This window comes from Paroedura picta, chromosome 8, assembly GCF_049243985.1.
Source record: "Paroedura picta isolate Pp20150507F chromosome 8, Ppicta_v3.0, whole genome shotgun sequence".
Classification (NCBI taxonomy): Eukaryota; Metazoa; Chordata; class Lepidosauria; order Squamata; family Gekkonidae; genus Paroedura; species Paroedura picta.
In genome coordinates, this window is record NC_135376.1 from 55534673 (window position 1) to 55555351 (window position 20679).

Here is a 20679-nt window from a genome sequence, read left to right on the forward strand (position 1 = left end):
ACGACACTTAGGGCCATTTCGCATGGCTTCAAAATAGCACAATGGTTACTAATTGGAAACGCTACTAATTTGCCATAACCCACGACGTCGTAGACAATCTGCAACAATCCTGAAACCGACCCGCAAAAAGCGCTTCGTTGTAGCGCTTTCAGGGGAATCCAGAAAAGTGGATTCACCCTCCGGATAGCGATACACTCCTGCAACCAATCTGCAACAGTAGCGCTAGAGACCTGTGCGTTACCATTGTTGCTGGTTCTTCGAAGTCCCTCCTCCTGAGCCTGTCCTTCAAACTTCCGGCGAAGCGATCGCCATTTTTTTTTCTCCGAGCGAGCGGGGATAAACGCACCAGCGAGCCTCTTTCTGTTTAGAGGCTTCCCTGGCTTCAGTCCTTCACCTTTAGTCACTAAGCACAAACCACATAAAAGCCTGTTTGCTGAAATAAAGTCCCTTTATTTTTTACACATAAATTCAGCCGAAAATCGGGCCCGTGAGAGGGGGGGGGGATTTTTTTTTTTATCACTCGAGGCAGAGTGCCAACGATCATACAATCAAACGACGGCTCACATTAGGCAGCTGGATGGGTCTCTCCGTTGCAACGAATCTACCTAGATTCGTTGCTATGGGTCTGTTTTTTTTTAAAAAAAACCTTTCTTAAAGGGAAAGGGGCTGTTTGGGAGCATGCTAACGGCTGCCCATTGGCTGCTTGACGGCCAGGGGCGGGACGAGCTTGGCAATAGCGCTTCCTTTCTAGCGATTTCTGCCGAGACCGGAAGCCTGTGGGAAACGCTAAAAAACGCAACTGATTCCACTACAAAGGCAGGTATGCATAATGACGAATTCCACTATTTTAAATGGCGATTTTTCATTCCGCAAACAATTTGCAACAAAGATCCCCGTGTGAAAAGGCCCTTACTTATGCATCAATGGTGCCCTTTTTGCTCTGACCTTTAAGGCATCTGCCCTTTGAGGTGACACTCTGTGGGGTCTTCAGATCCCCTCATCAGAACTGCTGCCTCCACATCATTGAGGAGACCCCACCTGAAGGTTGGCTACCTTATGTCATTCACTTCTGGCTGATCCAAGGGCTGGGCAAACAGTTTCTCTGGCACTGCAGGACATGGAGTGCTAGAAACAAGCTATACACATTTAGCGTCTGTATGGAGGATCAGACCACACTACTATACAGATGCAACTTTGTTCACAACACTGCTGAAGATGAGGAGATCAGTTTAGGGCCAGAAGTATCTGTCTTCTTCCTCCTCATTTTGGCCAAACACCCTTTTGAAATTTTGAAAAAAAGGTAGATATAACTTTTCAAGAAGCAGGATCTGAGAATCCAGTTTGCAATATGGAAAGTCAGCAAATACAGAGTGATTTGATTTAATGACAGAGAAATGAAGAAGAAATTTAGAAATTTGCCTGCCTCGTAATTAGTACCTTGTTTTTTCATATCATAACGAAGGGGCTTAATCAGAGGATGCTACAAAGTAAGCCTGTTTATTCAGGTGTACATGTCATCTTGCATTTATTGGCACCAGTTCTCAATGCATTTACGATTAAATCCCAACATTCATCATAATTCCTTGCTAAATTAGTTTCCCTGGAAAGGAAATGTCTTCCTGCTTCTGCTTTTTTAGGGGCTGTAGGACATCAAAAGGAATCCGAGGGCCACAGGGGCGAGATGCTATCTGCTAGCTTGCTTTTCAGTTCATAATCAAAGATGCAGCAGACCTTGCAGATAACATAGTCAAAAGGCAAAGCCCCTGTTTTCAGCCTCTGCAAAGACTCCTGAGCCAGGCCTTGAAGCTCCATATCTCACTGTCATCAAGTCCAAACAGCCGCTGAGCAACTTGGCAACTGTGCAGTAGCTGTGTGGCACTGGAATTTCATTTCCTTCTGCCTCATGGCTACTTTCACGTCTGTGCAGTCGGTGGAACTGATTCCCACCAAGGGTAATGGAAGGCTAGGTCATGTAATTAAATGATGTGCAGGGGGACCTAGGACTCCCATAAGGCCTCCTAAAAGCGTGCAGAGTAACAATGGACTCGGACAAATGCTAGACAGAATGGTTTGGATCCACGCTAGAATTTCTGTGGTTGCTGAAATCTAAATATGTCCCTTTTGCAGGCTCTGTGGGCAAAAGAACTTGTGCCAATAGAAGCACCAGGGCAGATCTAAGACCATGACTTAAATAATAAAACCAAACCATAGCATTTATTATAAATAACTTGAGTAACTGGTTTGCTCACTCTCTATTGAAATAATTGACTGTGTTGCAACTCACAGCACAAGTCTGTGGAAAGGGGAAACTATGTTTTCCATCAAGCTATGTGAGAAAATACATACATGAAATGCTTCCTGTCACACTGCAGTGTGCTGTCTGGATATGCAGAAAGCAAGCCACCAAACAGGTTGGAGCTACTAATAACAATCATGAAGAATGTTCTCCCTTTTTGCAGCAAGCCAATGCAACATGAGTCAAACTAGTCAGTGCTTAAGCCTCCCTCCTGCTAACTATATTCCTGCAAGAGGGGCCATTTGGTGGAAAATAAAATGGCAACAGAAAGCCATTGTGGTATGAAAGTTCTAAAGCTGGACTAGGACTGAGTTGGCCTAAATTCAAATCGTCACTCTTCTCGAAAGCTCCCTGGATCGCTGTGGGCCAGTCACGGTTTCTCCTAGCATTGTTTCCTCCTGAGCTCCTGAAGGGAAAAACAGGATTAAAAAATTAGTACCTAAGTATAGGAAACATAGCCAGAAGAAGAATGGTGAAGGTTCATGGCCACATACAAGCATAATCCAGAGAACTCAATTATGTACCTAGATTCTTTATAATTTCATCTGAACACTCAAAACCAAGATCAAATGTTGACACTAGATTGAATGTATGTCAAGCTAAATACATCGGAAATCCACACATCATTTGTTTACAAGCAGAACAGGAAATTATCTAAGCTCCATCAGCTGCGAATTGAAACCAAGATTTCCTTAGATCAACTGGGTTTACCCTTCATGCAGAAAATTAGAGATGATAGCTTCAGCACAAAAAGCTTGAAAGGTATTAGGCAACCTTTATAGTCCTGTCACATTTGATCACCTATTTAGTCAGTTTTTCCACACTCGATATAGGTAGTAACATTTTGAAATTTGTTCTTAATGGCACTGTGCCTCCAATCACTTTCCCCTGAATACAATAACAACTAATTACTTAAATGGAGCTTAAACCCTTCTCTTTGACTGCTTTAATGTGTCACACAGTGATTATGAAATGAGATAGCGCTTTCTTTTCAGGTGCACTTGGATATTACATAATCGTTAGCATTGTCTGGGAGTCACTCTTTCCAACCTCCAGAGAATGTGGCCCTGCTGGTTTTTTGTTTTTTGTTTTTTGCCCCAGCTCCTCTTCATACTTCAGCATCTTCTTTGACTTGCTGAGAACAAGTGTGAGGGATGCTGTGTGGAGGGAAATTATAGGGATTTAGATATCTGACAATGCAACATTCTTTGGTTGGCTAGCCTTGCCTTGTTTGACCAAGGATTTGAAGGGGCTGACCAGTTCTATTCTTTACCAAACCTTATGCAAAGAGAACAAAAACGAGAGAGAGAGAGAGAGAGAGAGAGAGAGAGAGAGAGATTTGTATCATCACTTTAATCTTGGCTTTCAAGATCTTCATTAAGCAAGTCCGGTATGGAATGTTATAATTTATGAATACATCTCTGAATTCTGCTTTCTTGTCTACGAGGCATATTATTCTTTAGTTCCTTCTGCTGTGCTGCCCTGAAACTCTATTTGCTTTCTAAGTTTGGTAATAAGATTTGAGTAGGGTAAGCAACTGGGATTTCCACTGAAATGGCTGGGATTCATTTCTGCATAAACATTCTTGGAAACAATCATAGGCCCATCCTAGATCATTAGTTTGCAACATTTAAAAATGTACTGTTGTAGCTCGTTTGCTGTGTAGGAGTCATGCTTCCTCATTAAAAGGAATACATCTGTTCTAGGGTTATCCAGTTTCTTGAGTTCTTAAATGTTTTTTGCTAGGAAAATAAAACAAACAAACAGATAGAAATCTTCCCTTCATCCAGGCAATCTCTTTGCCACCAAACTGGAAGAGCAAATCTGCCCACAGAAGGATTCTGTTAACACTGCTAGTAGAGATGCAAAGGGATGTCTAGACGTGCAGACACATCTGCACTGTAATGGAGACTCACTGAGCTTCCTGGATTTATGTCCCCATTTGGAGGCACCCTTGCTACACATCCTTAGCGCCATGGTTGGATCAACGCCATTATATCGTCATAAAAAGAATACTATGATTGTATGAAAGCCTTCAACAATACAATACTCTGATAGTTTGCTAGACATAGTGTTTGGTGCAGTTTGCTGGTTTCTTCCAGTTTTTGATTATTTATTCTATTAATATTTGGGTGAAGGTTTTGATATGAAAGCAAAAAACCAAAAACAGACAATTAGCTACCATCATTTCCATCTCACTTCTTACCATTTCTTTACAAGAGAGCAGTCCTCTTTTTAAAATTTCAAGCAAATGGGGATTTTTAAATGTATGTCTTTCTGCACGTGAGAGAGTGAGAAAGGCAGAGAACTGAATAGAATTTGGTTTTTTTCTTAGGGTTGTTAGGTGCTAGTTGAGAAATGACTGGACATTTAGGGATGGTGTCTGGGAAGGACAGGAACCTTAATGGAGGACAACCTCCAGGTGGTGGCTGGAGATTTCCTGGGATTACAACTGACCTCTAGGTGATGGTTCCTTCTGTTCACCTGGAGACAATGGCTGCTTTGGAAGCTGGCATCATACCTCACTAAAGTTCCTTCCAAAACTCAGGCTCCAGTTCCAAAACCTACAGGGATTTTCCAAACTGGAGATGGCAACATACCTCCAGAGAATACCTGGAAATGACATTTTACCTCTCTAGGAATCACTGGAAACTCTTTGGTTAAAGAGAGGCTTAAGATCACTCCTGCTGTTGTTCAGCATGACAATGGGAAAGAGGAATCCCTCACCCCACTGGGGGACTGGCAACCCTGGGAAGATCTGGCATGATAAACAGACTCATAAGCAGTAAATATTTTAAAAGGGGAATAAAATAGAACTCTAGATAAACTCCAGATAAATTAAAGATGTGTATTTATGAGTCAGCTTGGTGTAGTGGTTAGGAGTGTAGAAGAAGAAGAAGAAGAGTTGGTTCTTATATGCCGCTTTTCCCTACCTGAAGGAGGCTCAAAGTGGCTTACAGTCGCCTTCCCATTCCTCTCCCCACAACAGACACCCTGTGAGGTGGGTGAGGCTGAGAGAGCGCTGATATCACTGCCCGGTCAGAACAGTTTTATCAGTGCCGTGGCGAGCCCAAGGTCACCCAGCTGGCTGCATGTGGGGAAGCGTAGAATCGAACCTGGCATGCCAGATTAGAAGTCCGCACTCCTAACCACTACACCAAACTGGCTCACTACACCAAACTGTAGACTTCTAATCTGGCAAGCTAGGTTTGGTTCCCTACTCGCCCACACGCAGCCAGCTGGGTGACCTTAGGCTTGCCACAGTATTGATAAAACTGTTCTGACTGAGCAGTAATATCAGGGCTCTCTCAGCCTTAGCTAACTCACAGGGTGTCTGTTGTGGGGAGAGGAAAGGGAGGGTGAATGTAAGCTATTTTGCGTCTCCTGGTAGAGATAAAAGCCAATTCTTCTTCTTCTTCTTCTTCATCTTCTTCTTCTTCTTCTTCTTCTTCTTCTTCTTCTTCTTCTTCTTCTTCTTCTTCTCCTCCTCCTCCTCCTCCTCCTCCTCCTCCACAGATCTCAGGCATACATTCAATGAGATTCTCTTGCCTCCTAGCCATCAGCCAACTCCTTGATGTTTCTTTTCAGTTTGTTATGTGACACTTTTTTAAAGCTGTGGGAAAAAGTTAGGATTTGTTTTCTCTTCAGGGCAAGGTGAGCAGCATAAAGCAATTATTATCTGCTGGCTGTCAGCAGTTACTGCCAACTGGAGAAGGGGCTGCCTAAAAACCTGAATGTTCTAGCCCCCTCCCCCCAAAACCATTCTAAAAGCCTTTGAAATTTGTGGTCCACAATAAGAACCACTAACATAAACAATGCACAGTTTTCTCAATCCGTATAATTTGCTCATTGAGGTTGGCTTGTTACGTTATTTGGGATGGGTGGGTCACACTACAAAAGCTACTTACCCTAGGAAGATAGAGCAAAAGCAAGTCCTAGCTCTTTGTCTCTGAATTTGGGAAATATGGGTAGAGTTCTATTTGTTTTAACATATATGCTATAAATTGGATACTTGTGTGTCTGAGCCTGGGAGATGGGAGTAAAGTTTTAATTGTTTTAACATGTATGTTTGTTATTTATGGTGTTTGTATATTGAGAGGGCCTTCGGGTAAGGACAATAAATGTTACCACACTACCACCTATCCCTGCTCCAGTTTTTCCATGCATCTCTGAATGCACATTCTTCCAAACACATATGGAACATGATTGGGTGCCTCTGTAAAGGAATCTTAGCATTAAGATAATTTTATGTCCCCAAAGAACAGATGCTTCCCATTCAATTTTGCCTATGATGAGTTCAAATGAAAGCTTCCTTTCTGTCCCCTTTCTCCTAAGAAGCATTTTCCTTATTCAGACCAGTTGGGAGGTGTTTCCTTATATGGCAGGCCTGTAATGGATTACCCTCATCATTGCTCCTATTCTCTGTGAGAATTAGAGTAATCGATCTTTTCAATGCAAGGTGATTTCACATTGTACCCGATGTCTGGCCAGGTAAGGAACAAGATGTTGAAGGCAGCTCCTTGACCTTAGTCATTTAATGAGGTCAATCACAAGCCCATACAAACTCTGATTTGTATAACTTAATTAATCTTTCAGTAAACGATCAAGTGCCATCGACTAGGATTTTCAGAATATGATTCAGGTCAACAAGGCCTTTTCCTCTTCGATGGAAAGGGTAATAGAAGCTGCTCAGGTTACTCTCTCTCAGCAGGTGAAGCAGCATGGCATGAAATTTTGTCATTGTTGCCGTCAAGGGGGGGGAGGGGGAGGAGAAACGTGTGGTCATTGAAAAGACTAAGCCCCAGGATCACAGACATTTTATATGAGGCAGCTGTGGCTTGCAGGAAGAGATCTTTTGACAAAGCGTTGATAATGGCAGCAGAGATCTGGGCAGGGTTGTTCTTAAAACACTTCCAGCTCTAGCTTGGGAAAGGAGATTGCTACAGGCCTCTCTTTGTAAGAGAGCAATTGCTGCCGTTTGAAAGTGCATCAAAACAATAACTGCTGGCAGAGAGATCTAAAGTACAACCTCATTATTGCCAATAGCCTGGAGAATATATAAAAACATTTTGTGCAGCAGGGCCCCAGATGCACTGCGAGCTTTGGCATGGCCAGAAGCCTGCATTTACTGCTTTGAGAGAGGAGGTTGTGACCCAGTAGTTGTATCCCTTGTTTGGTGCTTGGCCCTGAGATAACTAACAAAAGAGCCACTGGAACCAGCACTAAAAACTATGTCACTGAAGACATCCAGGTTAACCAAGAGTCTTCCCACTATTCTCATTGATGACTTGAACTATACTTCCAATCAATGGCTCATTTGAAATCAGGGCAAACTTTCAGCTGATGTACCCACCTGAGGGTGACACCATGTTGTGGTAAATTTCCTGATGACAAGGCTGGGGTTCAAACCACAAAATGTATTGTTCGGGGTGAAGAAAAGGGCTTTACTTCTTCAAAGACTGGTCAGACACCTTTGTGTGGGAAACAACTTGAAACTTGAAACTTGAATCTTGTATCCCAGTAATTAGGATTTAGGGCTTGCTCAGCAGATTCCTCTCGATATTGAGCCTGAATGATAGCTGCCAATGGATTTATTTCCCTCAAGTCTATATTTTGTTGATGGCATTTCCCCTGCACCTTTCCCTATGTCTGCATGGGGGAGACCCTTGCCCCACCCCACACAGATTTGTGTTCGGACACAATAGCTAAAAGACAGGAAGTCAAAGCTTCTCACCATTGTTTTTACTTGTCAATCATTATCATGTGGTGAAAAATCCTAGTCATCTTCCAGCACCATTTTGTTGCATTTGAGCCAACCCCCTTCCAATTTTGAAATAATTTTTAAAAAAATTACCACAACCACATTATAATGCAAAACATAACAACACAAACAAGGGGATACAAAAAGGTGGGCTGTTTTATCATGCCATTCCCCTCCACACGCACACACACGCAGACTGTCCACAATCTCACTAAAACCAAGTATGAAGTTGAATCCTAAAGAAAGAAGGAAAGGTGTCAACCAAGCACAGCAGCAGGTTGGAGTGTGGGGGGGGGGGAGGAGTTGCAATTTCATTATATTGGAATTGTGTTGTAAAGTGCTCTGACAATTTTTAAAGGGCAGGGGAAGGTTGCAAAGGTGGAGGATGGAAGTGATGCTTGTGGTGGGAGCAGTGGCTGGAAATGCCCTGCTGGGGAAAGCCAAGCGACATGGGGAGCCAAATTAGATGGGCGTCCATTGGCTCCTCGTAAGGGCCGCTTCCCGCACGAAGAACTCCAGAGGCAAGGGCTGTCTTTCCCAGCTGGGAAAGGCAGGACCAGGGTGTCTCTGGGCTCCGGGTTGTTGCAGCTGGATGGCTGTGGGGTTACAGGCCTTCTTTGTGCCCAAATTGGGGTCAACCTCCTGTACCGGGTTGGTCATAAATAAAGATGTGGCCATGTTAATGCCATTCCTGAGTCGCATCTTACTTGGCACAGTGCTAGCCTGCAAGTCAAAGAGGCTCTCAGGGAAGAAAAAGAGAAAATAGTGGGAGAGGAAAAATAAGATCATAGAATCGAATCCTAGAGTTGGAAGGGGTCATGCGGGCCATCTAGTCTAACCTCCTGCTCAATGCAGGATCAGCCTAAAGATGCAAGATAAGTATATCTCCAACCACTGCTTAAAGACCACCAGTAAGGGGGAGCTCGCCACCACTGGCAGCTGATTCCAGTGCTGAACTGGCTGTGATTTTTCCTGATATCTAGCTAGTACCATTCTACACACAGTTTAAACCTCTGCTCCCAACAGAAACTGCTCCATACCCTCCAAGAGTCAACCTTTCAAATACTTAAAGAGATGTCCCCTGCAAGTCTTTGTGGGTCCTAAGTTTGTGTTCTTCTCTAATTGAATTGGGCAACATTAGTATTTTTTTTTTCAACATGGCCTCATTTTCTAAGTGAACATTTCTCAGACAGTAGTGTTAATTAATGAGAATAATGTGTAATTTGGCTCTCATTTTCAATTTATGCAAGTCTTTATATATTGCAAAAAAGAGAATATTGTCAACTTAAAAAATCTCACACTTCTACATGATTTGTTTAAAAATCTAGTATTGCTTTCTGCAACTTGTAATTAAAAGATATCCTAGAAAACAGTGTATTTGCATTTGATTCACTTTTAAATTAAGAACATATTGGTGATAGTCATGATGGCAAAGTACAGCTAAGCAGGTTAATGGTTACAAATATGGGATGCAAGTGGATGAATCAACAATATTATAGGCTTTGCAGCAATCTCAAACACTAATCTATTAACAGAAGTGGGAAATATCAGCACTGTAGGGAAGGTTAACAGTCCTAACTAGACCCATCTCGAGTGCTGCATTCACATTGGTTGACAAGATAATGAACATGGCTCTCATTATTCCTCATAATAATGCTTCATCACTGCACACAGTAAGAGTCAAGCAGTACAGATGGGTACATTAAAATCACATCATTTTCTTAATAAAGTTGCCACCTTTTCCAGAAAGAGTGTACACCTACATGTTAATTTTGCATGTTAATTTTTGTAAATATTTGCAGATTTAAAATTAACCTGTCAGACAAATTGAAACAGATGAAGGTGTCTGGTCACCCTGCAGAAGTGTCAAGCCAACCTCTGAAGTTTCCCTCTTCCTTTTTCAAAAGATGTTCATGGTGAAAATAAGTGTCCTAGCTGTTCAAAAGACTAGACTCAAATAGGTTATTTGTGTATTTTTGCATGGCTGAAACGTACAGATTTCTTTTTTTCTTTTGAGGGCCCCTTCACTATTATAATCTTAAGAGGTCTGCATTGTATGTTCATGACAACAGTAGAATTTGAAACGTAAACATATGGTTTCACCTTCTGTTAATTGCCCCAGTTCTCTGCTCCCCTTTTTGCTGTATGTTTGAGGTCTTTATATAATAATGGTACATAAATTTTGTGCCTAAAGCAAAAAGTCAAAACACTGCTTTCCATCTTGCCTGCTGCCACTCCAAGAGGTGGCAGGACAAAATTACCCCCCCCCCCAATGTTGGTGATGTTGTATGTTACTTCTGGGTATAACCTGGAAATGACTAAGAGTAACTCTAGGAATTGCCAGACACTCTAGGTTGGGAAATTCCTGAAGATTTGAGGATGGAGCCTAGGAAGGGAGGGATTTGGGTGCCCTGTCATCCCTCACTCAGGTAAAGAGCCATTGGGCTCTATTCTTGTTTTCCTGTCGCCCCCACCCTTCACCTCACTTGGCTCTCAGCACACAGAGATATTATAGCCTGTTCCCAGGAAGCAGAGATTGTCCTTCATGAAGCTATCTCTTATTCTGCATGTTATGACTCTAGCAAATAGTTCTGGCTGCCTTTTGGTCACTATTCTGACTGTTCTTCTACTGTGGAAACAACAAATGGTGGGGAAATGTTGTGATGATAGGGGCAGGGGGGTATCTATATATATCTTAGCACTAGTCATGCCAGTTGTTCTTAGCAATCAACTTTTCTATCAAGTCAGATGTGCTATCTTGGATACAATATACTCTGAACTCTCTTCTATGAAGAATGTCTCCATTTTCTTGTCTCTCATGAGAGTAGCCTTGGTTCCTGACACTGGGGAGGAAAAGAACTTCCGTGGAATATAATGCATAGAAGCCACCCTCTATAACTGCTGTCCCTGCATGTCCAGTAAAAAAATGTTCAAGACAAGGACATCTTTCACAGTCTGACTGTTTCCATGATGAATTCCAGATATATATCTTGAGTCCAATGTGAAACACATCTACTACCACTTCACACCTGATACATGCTGAGATACAAGTGACTCCTGTGATAGCAAATTCAAAGAATCCAACAACCAAATCCCCTCTGCTTCACTCAGAGGACACATCCCAGGAAATTGCCATGTTTATTTGTTTTACAATGCAGGTCACTTGCTCCAGAAACATCCCCCCACCCCACACACACTTCTGTTCCCATTTGACCCACTCATAATTCAGACTTCACATGTCAGTGCATTCTTAGCAGTCAGCATATGTTTGAATGATTCACTGAATGGAAGAGTGTTGCAAAGAGGGAAAGAGCAAAATAAAAATAGGCAATCTGGGGAGGCATGTGTCAAAGGTAAAATAAATTGCCAAGCAAATTAATCAGTTTAGAATTGGAATACATTCAAATCTCCTTTCAAAGACAACAAAAATTAGTTCTACAGGCATATCCTTGGTCTTGAGGCTGCTCCTGGTTAACTAATTAGCCCATCTTCAAAATAAATAATTATATGAATCCTTTGCTTTGTTCAGTGGTATCTCCAGCAGTGATACGAATGTTCATCATGAATAGCGGCTGAAGGCTTCACCACTCCGTAGTTTTATAAATACTAATGAGTGACATATTGAGAAAAAAATGTACCTACAAAAGCAGAGTCTTCTGCCATGCAAATCAGGTCCCAATTCCCTGCAGATAAGGATCTTTTTGATGGAGCACATGCAAAATCTACAGCTCTTAATTCTTTCATTAGTATTCCGAGCAGACGATTGCCAAATAACAGGGAAAACTGTCTGAATTGCTGTGTCTGAAACCTAATATTGATTTGTTTAATAGTGTCAGAAAGTCAAAATTCACAAATCTCCTGTCGATTGTTTATGAGGCAGTTAGCAGAGAAATGGATGCCCCTGCTTAATTAATAACTCATTACTGAAATTTGATTATATGCTTGAATGGTTTAAATAGGCTCTAATTCAGTATCTGCAAAGCAGTGTTGCAGCAAAGTAAAATGGATCTTAAAGCTTGTTTTTAACACTCAGGCTGTCGGTTTTTCATGATCTTCATGGCTACGGGAAAATCCTGACTTTTCAGGGCAAAGCTCATAATGTACTAATACGCTGACACAAAAATGTATCATTATAATGACATGATTAACTGAATTCTAGGTAAATACAAGTACAGCAGAATAGAAATATCCTTTGTTTATAGAAAGGAGAGCTGGCTCATATTCGCCAGTATATGATGATTGTACGCAAGGCATAAACATGGGAGGGAAAGGAAATTGTAACACTAGTTATTTTTCATGCTTGCCAGATGTACCTAGATTTCTGGGGACACCCATCAGTCCTTCCTGGAAGCTACTTTGAGTTATTTCAAATTGTATAAGAATACCCGTTATTAATAAAACAAGAAAAAGCTAATGGTGGATGAATTAATTAATTCTTACCATTGCCCTTGTGACTTTTTGCATTGTGCAGAGCCCTGTAAGCCTCCACTGCACTCACTCTAACAAGAGTTTTGGGAACTGGGCTAATATAAGTTTTGCTTCACACCCATTGAACTGAAGCAGAGAGCCCCTTGCAATGTTGGGGACCACTGCAACAGGGCTTCTGCTAATTCTCCTGAACAGGGGTAGTCAAACTGTGGCCCGCCAGATGCCCATGGACTACAATCCCCATGACCCCCTGCCAGCATTTTCTGGCAGGGGCTCATGGGAACTGTAGTCCATGGACATCTGGAGGGCCGCAGTTTGACTACCCCTGCTCTTGAATAACATCGCAATGCCAAAGGGGCCATCCCCTGACCATCTCATCTCCTTTATTCCATTCTATCTGAGGGTGACACTGGACTGGGAAGGATCCAGTCCACAGACTTCCCACTTATGATTCTGACTTCCGACATTACAAAGTGGAGAAGGGAGAAGAAAGGCTGCAGTGACTGCTGTGCCTCGGAAGATAACGTCAAACGAGGCTCTAGGAAAGACAGAGACTGGCTCAACGTCATACAGTGAGCCCATTATAGAGGTGGGACGGGCAGTTTTCTCACACTGATTTCTCCCAGACACTTTGACAAGTGATGAGCATGAATAACATTGGGCAGCTGACACTGCCTCTAGGGGCTGTGCAGTCTCCTTTTCTAACCTTTGTCAAACTGCTGCAAGAATGTTGCATATCTGCTTCTCTTACACCTATAAATCACCTTTGGGTATATTATTAGGCCTGCTCTTTGCTCAATCCACTGAGTCAGTCATCAAATAGCACTGATAATCTAAATCCAGCCTCCCTCTCTTAAACACTGTAATTAATGCAAAAATGCCCAAATAGGTTTATTATAAAGATAGTCAAAACATTGCTTGTGTGCAGAGTTTCAAGTGGTGGGGTAGGAATGTGATATTGAATACTTATGGGATACTTAGGAATTATAAGTGAAGGCGTGGCCCAGGTTTAATCCTGACTTCAACGAGCTTGGTTTGATCACTTTATCCCAGGTTTAGTCCTGTCTTTTGCTTTTTCATTTTCCGAAGAAAACTGGAATCTGACTGCTGACGTCAGAAAGCCACCTCCTTTCTGTGTCAACAGATTCAGCCATTAGCTGACAACTATTATGATTGTGCCAGATGAACTGAATATTACAAATGCAAATAGAAAGGGTGCCACAAATACTATCGGCCAAAGTTGGACAGCTCTGGAACATTACTGCCTCCCCCTTCCACATAACAGGAAATAACACGCAAGCTTTCATGGCATCAGAGAACTGAGCGTCCTTTTACACAATACACTCTCTCCAGGTGAGATAGGTATCGTATGAACATCCAGGAGACCCACGCCCCATAATGCATGAAGCGGATCTGCTGCTCTTTCAGATCAAGAATCTATTTCAAAATATGAGAAACAGGCTGTGCTCTACCATGCCGTTGAAATTTATTCTTTGACTTGATGGCAAGGGGATCCCAAAGGACGAGCTGTTACACCAAAGTTCTTGCCAGTGTAAGTAGATCCTGTCCTCTACCAAGAGAGCAAATATTATTATGCTTCTTTGTTTAATCCTCCATATCCTTCAACTCACCTGGTTTATAAACATGGTTTATCACAACAGCTGGGGGGCACAGAGCTGTGAGATGTCTACCTTGCATGCTTGACTAGAGTTTGGATAAGATTTACACTCTCAGTCCTGGAAAACAATGACTTCTGCTTTTGAGGATTAAGATTTTTAAATAATAATAGAAAAGAAAGATATTTTGCTATGATTTTGTTACAATTTTAGATTACGTAATCTCATTCTAACATAAGATCAAGTATTAAGTTGGAAATTGTATATGCCTTTGTCATCATGAGACTTTCCACCCTTGTAGGCATACTTTCACAACCAGGATTTCACGAAACCCAGGGGTTTCTTGATGACCCTGAAAGGGTTTCCTGAGTGGGTGGGAGTTAATGCATTTTAATATATTTTTATATTTGTTAAACATTTATCAGGTGATATGACCATATATGGTTGACCCCCCCCCCCAATGGACAATGATGGGCCTGGAGGGGATAGGAAAGGGAGGGGCCCGGATGGCCATGTATACAACTATGCTTTTTGAACCCTGAAGAATGTTTCAGGGGTTTCTCAATAGTAAGAAAGTTGAGAAAGGCTGCCTGCAGGCATAGAGAAACCCTAACTCACACCCCCCCCACACACACACACAGACACATAGGATAGGTTAGTAGACTGGAGACTGCAGACGAATGGACAAAGGATTGCTAAGTGAGGAGACATCATTATTAGGCTGATCATAATTAACAGTACATGTAGGATCGGAAAGAGAAACAGAAAGGAAAATGTTTATCCGTATTTTGATTGGCTGATTACATGGCTCACTGTATTCCTGCACTTTTTCCAATACAAAGGGACATGAGCAACTAACTTATATCCGACTATTAAGCCTAAGAGAAGCAGAAAATCAGTGGATGTTCATTAAAGGCAAAAAGAAAATCTTTTTAAAGAGCAGTACTTTAAAGTTTGCTCAGCAGCCACATTGGAGAAAACCATGGTTGCTTTCTCATGCAAGTCTGTTTGTCAAAGTGTTCCTAAGAATTTGCAGGGTTTTTAAAAATGGAATGAACCTTTATTTTCCTCCTCTAATTTATTACGCTTGATTACGCAGCTGGAATGGGAAGGTAGCTGCTGTTTGTAGTTAAATAACTGCTCACAATTTCTTAAAGAAATGATCTTCAAAGCTTCAATGGGTCAGTGGCTCAAGTACAAAGGAAAGATTGATTTTCATACTCCCACTCTTTGTTCCCAAAGTTTAAAACAGACACGTTCTGGTAAATTACTTTGTCTATGTTATTAATGGAAGAACTTATTAAATTCCCATAAATACATGGTGGTATCTTGCTTAAAACATGGAATGCATTTGCTTTGAAAAAAAATACAGGTCTAAAAAGGTAAACAAAGGGGGTGCTTATATTTTGATTTGATTTCGGAAATGTGCCTCCAACGGCAGAAGGCAGGAGAACTGGTGGCTTGCAAAACATATTAGGTATGCATAATGATGAATGGTACAAAGAATGTAAGACTCAAATCACTTGAAATGATGTTATTTGCATTTAATGAAAAGCATTTGTGTGGTGGTATGCGGTAAAATGATGGGAATACTTTAAACAGGAGAAATGGTCTGGAGAACACACCTTTTTAGTTGTATGGCAGCTGCCCGACAGGTAAAGTAAGACAGCATACAAGGTTACAATTTACTGTTTTAGGTGAGTTTTAAACTTTAACATAGTGTTACCAATCCTTCTGAAGTTAGTCATGAAGTGCTGCTGAAATACTGAAACTTGTTCTCTTGGCTTAAATTGGACTCTGTTGCAGCTACTCTCACATCAAGTAACTTGTCATTGGAGTGGTGCTAATAAAGAGTATCTCACAGACTGCATTTTTGGGGGGGATTTTACTTTTGTACATATAAGAGTGTAAGCAACTTGACACCTAAGGATGGGCGAATTTGTTGCTCAAATCACAATTGGCTTCACTAATCATGGAAAGCATCTGTGAATGTTCACAATAAAGATTGTTCTTTCGGAGCATTCTCAATTGGCTCTCTTTCTAGGAGCATATAGGCATATTCTTTTGCAGCTGCTTTTGAAAAGTTGCATGAGCACAAGGCGGTGATTTGTAAATGTTGCCTGGATTAAGTGTTTGTAAATCACTTGTAGGTAGGCATTGTTCATAGTCAATCTGAATGTTATCCCTTGTGAATTTTTTTGTACTGTATACCCCAAGGAAGGAAGGAAGGAGGAAGGAAGGAAGGAAGGAAGGAAGGAAGGAAGGAAGGAAGGAAGGAAGGAAGGAATTCTAGTCATTTTCATCAAGCAGGACAATTAAGGTGATTCCAGCTGAGGGATTCCAGTCATCCTCACCTGCAGAGTATTATATTCCAGCAGTGGTTGCTTACCTCAGATGCTCCATAACAGTCACCTGTACTTGAAGTGTGTCTTATTTTCAGTTCCCCAGTAATAGGAAATTATAAGTGGACATTAAATATAGTTACTATATTAAACTTAATTACAGTTGACTCCTAAGTTCTATTATTTGTGATTTCAACCTTAAAAGTGGCATTTGGTTGAAAGAAGCCAATCCAGATGGGCAGTTTCACCTTCTGATGAAATGACTATAATACAGCAGTTCTAAGGTTGTTGAGATACAGGGATGTGCATACAAAGCTCCATTGAAGAGGTTAAGAAACTTCTTGCACCCAAAGGAACCTTGTATTAACCCTGGAGCTCATGGACACACAAGGAGCCCCTGAATACAGAGCAGAGATATTTGAATCCATTAATAGCTGGATTAAGAAATGATTCTCTTGTATACCAGATGTGAATAAATTATGGTCCAGGGGATACATCTGACCCTCCACCTGTTAACAATTGTTCAGGAGCATTGGCCTGTTACATCAGCCAGCAGCTAACAAAAATTGTTAGGCAGCTCATGGACTGACTTCCATTAAGAGCTATTATGAGTTACTGACAGGGAAAGAGAACCAGATCTTAGTCTCCGCTCACAGCAGGCTGTAGACTGTGGGGACTGTCCAGCCCCTTTGGCTTTCACAAATGTATTTATTTATTTTTGTACTGTATACCCCAAGGAGAGCCTCTTGTGGCGGAGAGTGGTAAGGCAGCAGACATGCAGTCTGAAGCTCTGCCCATGAGGCTGGGAGTTCAATCCCAGCAGCCGGCTCAAGGTTGACTCAGCCTTCCATCCTTCCAAGGTTGGTAAAATGAGTACCCAGCTTGCTGGGGGTTAAATGGTAATGACTGGCGAAGGCACTGGCAAACCACCCCATATTGAGTCTGCCATGAAAACGCTAGAGGGCGTCACCCCAAGGGTCAGACATGACCCGGTGCTTGCACAGGGGATACCTTTACCTTCATACCCCAAGGACTCAGGGTAGACTCATGTAAGGCAGAGTAATCATGGGCCTGCTGGAACCATAAACACAGAGAGTTGGCATCCAACCTGTCATTCGCAAAAGTGGTCAAAGATTTAGATGTAGTCTTTGTGCTGAAAAATTGGCCCACCCCTAACCTGTTATAGATGACAGAAAAGATTTCTTTTTACATTTGGGCCAATAAAGTAATGCTTAAGAGTCAACCATTCTTCCTCTTTTTATCACCCTAGGCTAGATTCTGAAAACAGGAGACTGTAGTTAGGAATAAATTATTCAAACTGCTGGTCCACTTTTGTTCTCAATTGGAATAATAATACCTAATTTCTAATGGGGAGTGTTTCAGCTTTACAGAGCATAAACACATCCTGATCCAATCACTCCTAGAAAATTAAGATTATCACATTACAGGAAATAGAAACTGTAGAATGATTTGTGAAATGTATAGTGTTATTAGTATACACACACAGTTGGCTCATCTTGGAGTTACCTTCAGTTTCATTTCTAGCTTTCCCATATTACTGACTGAGATTAGCTATGTGGTTTTTCACCATCCTTGGAGAAATAACTGAGCAGTTGTTGAAATTCAACACTTGATTACAGGAAAGTTAAGGGTGAACTCCATGGGATCTTTCTTATCACAGAATGTGTTTCTTTGTGGGGGTGCAGAAATATAATTTTCATTTTAAATCATTCAGTTCTTCTGCATGAAACGTAAATGAATTGTAAGCTTTCTTCATCATAGCCTCCTCTTCCTCCTCAGTCTTAACACAGTCTCTTCTCATCCACAAGTGCACATGATTTATAAAACTCTTTCATTGCCAGACATTTCAGCTGCTAATGGCCAAGCAGTATGCTCACGTTATAGCAGATTAAGAGCCAATCCAGATCTACAAAGGAGGCACATGTTATAGTCCTCCCAGAGGTCTATCTCACTTGAGCTGCAAGGGTACATGGAAGGAGGTGAAAGCAATATACTGTTGATAGAGTGCTATTGCTTCCTCACATACATAGATTCTATTCAGCATATGAATACTCTGCACTCATTCCAAATCTTGCAAGTGGAACGCCTGTGCAGGATAATTTAGGTGTGCATAAATCCATTTATATACATGTATTGCCTTAGCTGGACCAGAGCGATTGACTCTGGATAAGCTTTCCTGCAGACTAAACAGCGGTTGTTTTTTTTTTAAATGGTACCTGCTACACCCGTAGTCTTCATGATTATCAGAGAAAGAATATATACATTCATGCAAATTACATGGCCCATACTTAAGAAATCACTGGATTATTTTGTAACTTTCAGCATTTAAATAATCCCTCCAACCTAAATATATAAATAGGTTTGCAGACTTCAAGGCTTGCGAAGAAAGGTTATGATCTGAAAGGGGGAAAATGGCAGTGACAAGCATGAGTTATTTAAAGCACGCAGATGTGAGCCGTATAACCATTGCACTTTGATGCAAATCATAGAGAAAGGTGAAGAAGGAATGGTCTGCGCAAAAAAGAAGTGTTGAATGAAATGAGGACTTCCTCTTTTAGATGGGAAATTTAAATAAATAATCATGGAAATGGCAGCACAAGATTGCATTCTTCATGGGCATATATGAATTTCAACATCTGGTACCAACATTTTGACAATTCTATTAAAATGCCTCACCATTCCCTATCTAACACCTGTTAGCTCTAATTTTCTTTCCTGAGACACACAGCAGTAGACAGTACAGGTTCCAAATCATTTATCACTTTTAAAATACTTCCATATGGGGTATTTCAAGGGGGCTTGCCTTGGCCTTAGGCAAATGTTTTCTGAATTCATTAAAATTCAAGACATTTAAAAAAAAGCTGTAGACACTAATGTTTCATAGCATTCATGTCTGGTAATTATTAGTCTAAATTATAGTTCACACATGACTTGACAAAGTGGACCATGGATGGTGACCCCCCCTCATATAGCACCATAGACATGCAGTACTGAATATGTTCCAGGTTATTGAGATGTCAATCTGTAACCAGATTGCAAACGTCCTGACTGAAAAGGAGCTGCTAAGAGGTGTATGAGGCCCTGGAGACTTTAGAAATGTCAAAAATATTACAATAGGAATGAATGACATCAGCAAGAGAATGTGGTTTTCAAATATGCATTATTAGTGAATATGTTTGAAAAGTGACAGACAACACCAGTGGAATGAAAACATGAAGGAGGGTACATCACAGCATGTATTTCCCCAACATTAGGATAAATGGTGCTTGCATTTTGGCAACATAGAAAAGGAGGCTTTTGTCATGGCTATATAATGACATGATTATGGATGTGGACACAGTGGGAAATGAGTGGTATTTCTGCATGCATTTTCATAATGGGCCTGCCTATCACTTTGCACATTGAATCAATCATGGAGTTGCTGGTAACATGGAAAGTATAGTTTAATGTGAGTTAATGCACTATCTACTCAAACCACACTGCTTGCACAAAGATACTAGATTTGTCCACAATACTTCCCCCCTGGGAACTCTAGCTGAATCCACAGATGTTTGAAGAGAGTTTTACCCATGAATTTAGTAAAACTCCCTGGGTGGATGGAATTTACTTATTTTATTTACTTCATTTATAGCCTACCTTTCTTCACAAGGGAAGCTTAAAGCAGTATGCATCATTCTGCTATTCTCCATTTTGTCCTCACAACACCCCTATGAGATAGGTTAGGCTGAGAGGCTGTGACTGGGCCAAGGCAGAGGGGATGCTAGAACTCAGATCTACCAGATCCTTAACCATCAACCACTGGAATGCCAAAGAGACAGATGACTGCAGTAAAATGATGATTCCAGAAATACAATTGTGTAGTAGCAAAATAAAGCAGGAGTCCAATGGCACTTTAAATACAAACAACAATTTTATTCCATCATAAAATGGAGCCCATGGAATTTCATCATCAAAATTTTCTGCAATGTACACCTGGAGGAGAAGACACTGAATGAAAGACAATTTTTACAACCATTTCTATGCCACAGAATCACCATGAATTGACATTTTGACCCATTATGCATGGGGGGAATAGCGCACATTCGGGATGGAATGGCGGCGACTAAAATCACCGATAACGCACGGTGCCGGCTGCAACCGGCCGCAGCTTCGGTGCATGCCGCCGAAAAAGCCGCATCAGCGAAACACGGAAGAAAGCGCAGCTTCCGGGTGACC